Genomic DNA, 5572 nt, shown 5'->3' on the forward strand with positions numbered 1-5572 from the left:
TTGGCAATACCTTCCATAAAGGGCACTTATTTATGCCTGGCCTTCTTTAATTATCTGTACTCGAATGGATGAGTGCAATTGAAATAGGCAATAAGACAGAGAGTCTATCATATTTATGAAAACATGAATAAACTTCATGGCATCCTGTGGCCTTTGGTGTCAGTGTAGGTAACTACTACTTTCTACCCTACCATGGTTTTACCCATTCTACTGAAGTTACCCTGCCCATTGACTAATACTCCCACAACACACCCTACTGGAAAGTAGACTTTGCTTTCTTTCTTACATGCAATTCCATTGATTCATTAATGTGGCCTGCTATTCCCCCATGACTTTTCTCAGAAGATCTCCCACACATCCTGTAAGTTCTATTGATGAATATCATGTGTCCATATCTTGTCTTGTTCAGAGTATAAATGCCGGGGTTCACCACCATCCTAATCTCATATTGTATCATCCCATTTCTTAAATAACTGTTTGCCCTTGACTGAAAGTTCTCCACCTACATTATATCTCCACTATGACGTTCCATTAGAGCTCTCTGTAGTTGAACAAGGCACAGGTGTCCTGGAGATTAATATCCTAGTTATGTACTCAGGTACCTTATTTATCCTGGCCAAACCTCCTCTGTAGTGAATAAACAGATCCATATCAGTGGTCCTTGATATAGCATAAGTGTCCACAGCATAGCACTTAGCTGGCTCAAGACCCAGTCTTAACCAGACAAAGGGATACATAACAAAACTTTTTAAGCACACAAAAGTGTTGCTAAGCTTGAGTCTACACTAAGGACAAACAGTAGACAGTTTCCAAACATATAAAAAAGGCACATTACAGGAATAAGCAGTCACTTGTAATTTGGACATTCCTTGTTTAGTTCGGCCTCCACAGACCCCACTACTTCTTTTATAGTTCTTCAGTAAATACTTTTTACAAGCATGCTGAATAAATCAAAACCTTCTTTGAACATAAAGGAAATGATGTGATTAATACATGTACCCTAAAATCGGTATTACTCTTCTAGTCTCTAAACTTTTTTTTTTCAATTTGATTGGCAACATAAAATTTTAATTTAGAAGAATGACTTTATGTTTTGTTTATTGAATTTTTGACTGAGTAGGGGGTATAAAATGGCTTTAGAAGATCATCACAGTTAAGTGATTATAAAATATTACATAAATAATTAATTCCCTGGCAGGACAAAGCAGAAATATTTGCCATTTGAGCCAGAACTAAAAGGAAGAACAGCAAATAATATAAGAACATCAGATAGTATTTATTTTATTTCCTCCCTGCACCTCCTACTAAGCACACATGTTAAACAACTCTAAGCCTTTTTTGGGATAGTTCACAGAACACCATAAGCAAAATGAGTGAATTAGAGTTTAAAAAAAATAAGACCTCAAATGTTCTCAAAGCTTTGGACAAAAAATGTCAGCCAAAATCCTGCTGTAGAGTTATAAGTAAACACATTAGTCAGAATGTTGTACAGCAGCGTTAGCTTGTTTGCTGTAGTATCTAGGCAAAGGATGTTGCTAGATTAAGGCATTCTCTGTACAAGTACTGTAAGCCTATGGGCATAGAAATCTGATGCATTGTGGAAGCTACTGAAGCAATAAATCTAATAATATATAGTGTGCAGTGGTACAGCAGTTAACGTTGTCGTGTCACAGCAGGAGGTTCTCCTGTTTGATTGTCGGCTGGGGTGCCATCTGTGTGGAGTTTGCATGTTCTCCCTACATTCTTGTGGGTTTCCTCCCACATTCTAAAGACATGCGTCTGGAGCATTTCTCCCCGGGCCTCCACTGAAAACAGGCTCTGTGGAACCTAGTCGGACTTTCCCGGTCAACAAATGTTAAATAAATAAAATAAATATATATATGGATCCCTATCACTTTTTCGAAGTTGCAAAACTCCAAAGACCATATGGCGGAGACCATATGTCTGAAGTTTTGGAACATCCAAACAATACGAAAACACAAAAAAATAAAATAAAACAACTTATCTTTATTTTTTTGGAGGAAAGAGACCATCTGCACCCCCACCCCCTGCTACTTAAAAAATACCAATTCTGAGATCACACTACAGTGAGGAAAACGGCAAATCCCAAGTTTTGAGTTATACGGTGATCTCAATAGAAAGTGTTTGGAGTTCCAAAACTTTGAACATATGATCTCGGCCATATGGTCTTCAGAGTTTTGGAACTTCGATAAAGTGATAGGAATCCAAATATATATATATATATATATATATATATATATATATATATATATATATATAGGTCTACTGTATAAATTCGAAAATACACTTCGAAATTATACAGCAGACCCTGGGTTCTGCGAAAGTGCACTTACTCGAAATTGCACTTCCGTGAACACTGCTTCTGCAAACGTATCGCACCACAGTTGTGGACAGTTGGAAAATGTTCTATGTCCTCCACTGTGGTGTGATACTCATGGACCTTAGGGTTAGAGCACGGGTCATGGTAAGGGGATAGCCCTACTAGCTATCCCCTAACCATGACCTGTGCCCTAACCCTAAGGTCCGTGACTACTGCACTAAACTGTAGTACATAGCCCGTTTGCTGAAGCGGGTTTCGCGAAAGTGCACTTTCAAGTAAGTGCACTTTCGTGTAACCCAGGGTCTACTGTGTATATATCCATAGAAAGTGTATTTTAAAACAGAATATGGCCATGGATAAGAGGTATTTGAAAAGTGAACTATTTATTGTTTTATTTATTATTTATTTATATTTGACATTTGTTTACTGGGAAAGTCCGAGTGAATCAGAAAGAACCCATTTTCAGTGGAGGCCTGGGGAGAAAAGCACCAGTTACAGAGTGATATGTACACAGTTTATAAAAATAGAGGAATACAATTTTTTAGAACAGAGAAGTACAATATTACAAGAAGTACAAGTTATATGTACATTGTCATAAGGAGATCACTGAATATTTCTATAAACAAAAAAATACTATTTTACTTAAATGCAATATTAAAATACAATTTAATGGTATATTGTCACAAGGAGAAATGTAGTGAAATTGAAAAAGGGTAATTGTGAGGTGATGTTCAGGGAAGATTTAAGTCAGGAACTGGGTGGCAGTGAAGAGTTACCGAATACCTGGGTAACTACAGCAGAGCTAGTAAGAAAGATGGCTAGAAAGGTGCTTGGTGTGACATCTGGAAAGAGGAAGGAGGACAGGGAGACCTGGTGGTGGAATGAAGAAGTACAGGAGAGTATACAGAGAAAGAGGTTGGCGAAGAAGAAGTGGGATTGTCAAAGAGATGAAGAAAGTAGACAAGAGTATAAGGAACTGAGGTGCATGGCAAAGAGAGTGGTGGCGAAGGCTAAGGATAAGGCGTATGAAGAGTTGTATAAAAGGTTGGACACTAAGGAGGGAGAAAAGGACCTGTACTGATTGGCTAGACAGAAGGACCGAGCTAGTAAAGATGTGCAGCAGGTAAGGGTGATAAAGGATAATGAGGGAAACGTACTCACAAGAGAGGAGAGTATGTTGAGCAGATGGAAAGAGTACTTTGAGGGGTTGATGAATGAAGAGAATGAGAGGGAGAGAAGGTTGGATGATGTGCGGATAGTGAATCATGAAGTGCAGTGGATTAGCAAGGAGGAAGTAAGGATAGCTATGAAGAGGATGAAGAACGGAAAGGCTGTTGGTCCAGATGACATACCTGTGGAAGCATGGAGGTGTTTAGGTGAAATGGCAGTGGAGTTTTTAACTAGATTGTTTAATGAAATCTTGGAAAGTGAGAGGATGCTTGAGGAATGGAGAAAAAGTGTTTTGGTACCGATTTTTAAGAATAAGGGTGATGTGCAGAGCTGTAGTAACTACAGAGGGATTAAACTGATCAGTTATTGCATGAAGTTATGGAAAAGAGTAGTGGAAGCTTGGTTAAGGAGGGAGGTGATGATTAGTGATCAGCAGTATGGTTTCATGGCAGGAAAGAGCACTACAGATATGATGTTTGCTCTGAGAGTGTTGATGAAGAAGTACAGAGAAGGTCAGAAAGAGTTGCATTGTGTCTTTGTGGATTTAGAGAAAGCATATGACAGGGTGCCTAGAGAGGAGTTGTGGTATTTTATGAGGAAGTCAGGAGTGTCAGAGGAGTATGTAAGAGTGGTACAGGATGTGTACGAGGGTAGTGTGATAGTGGTGAGGTCTGCGGTGGGAGTGACAGATGCGTTTAAGGTGGAGGTGGGATTACATCAAGGATCAGCTCTGAGCCCTTTCTTATTTGCATTGGTGATGGACAGGTTGACAGACGAGATCAGACAGGAGTCCCCCTGGACTATGATGTTTGCAGATGACATTGTGATCTGTAGTGAAAGTAGGGAACAGGTGGAGTTGACTCTGGAGAGGTGGAGATATGTTCTACAGAGAAGAGGAATGAAGGTCAGCAGGACTAAGACAGAATATATGTGTGTGAATGAGAGGGAGGATAGGGGAATGGTGAGGATGCAGGGAGTAGAGGTGGTGAAGGTGGATGAGTTTAAGTACTTGGGATCAACAGTTCAGAGTAATGGTGAGTGTGGAAGGGAGGTGAAGAAGACAGTACAGGCAGGTTGGAGTGGGTGGAGAAGAGTGTCAGGAGTGATTTGTGACAGACAAGTACCAGTAAGAGTGAAAGGGAAGGTCTACAAGAGGGTAGTGAGACCAGCTATGTTATATGGGTTGTAGACAGTGGCACTGACAAAAAGGCAGGAGTCAGAGCTTGACATGGCAGAGTTGAAGATGTTAAGATTTGCACTGGGTGTGACAAGGATGGACAGGATTAGGAATAAGTATATTAGAGGGTCAGCGCAGGTTGGAAGGTTTGGAGACAAAGTCAGAGAGGCAAAATTACATTGGTTAGGACATGTGCTGAGGAGGGATGCAGAGTATATTGGGAAAAAGATGCTAAGGATGAAGCTGCCAGGTAACAGGAAAAGAGGACGGCCTAAGATAAGGTTTATGGATGTGGTGAGGGAGGACATGCAGGTGGTTGGTGTGACAGAGCAAGATGTAGAGGACAGGAAGAAATGGAAACAGTTGATCTGCTGTGGCGACCCCTGACGGGAGCAGCCGAAAGAAGAAGAAGATTGTCATAAGGAGATCACTGGATATTATTATAAATAGAATGACCCTGTATTACTGGAAATGCAAGCAATAGGCTTGTGGGAGGGAGGGACAGGATGGAAGATCGGGAGAGAGTGAAGGAGAGATTGGCAATAATGGTGCCAATGTCTCTGAGGTGAAAAGGAAACACAATTCAGAGTTTTTAACTTTATTAGAAGGTGGCTTGAGGTAGAGCATAATCAAAGGGCAGCCTCCTACTAGGTCATTTCCTCTTCAAGACACCTGCAACCCCTTGCAATCAAACTTACAACCTCCACCTCTTTACCTATAACCTAAAACACAGTCACCATTTGGCCTGTTCTACATACCTCAAAAGCTAGACTACAATGTGCAAAGCAGAGCTTTTAAATACCAGCACCCAAACTTGGGAAATCATTGCCCAGCAACATTAAAGACGGAGCTATCTATGCTTATTGTACACCTTAACTCAAAAA

This window comes from Protopterus annectens, chromosome 3.part1 (assembly GCF_019279795.1).
Source record: "Protopterus annectens isolate FY-2018-M chromosome 3.part1, PAN1.0, whole genome shotgun sequence".
Lineage (NCBI taxonomy): Eukaryota > Metazoa > Chordata > Ceratodontiformes > Protopteridae > Protopterus > Protopterus annectens.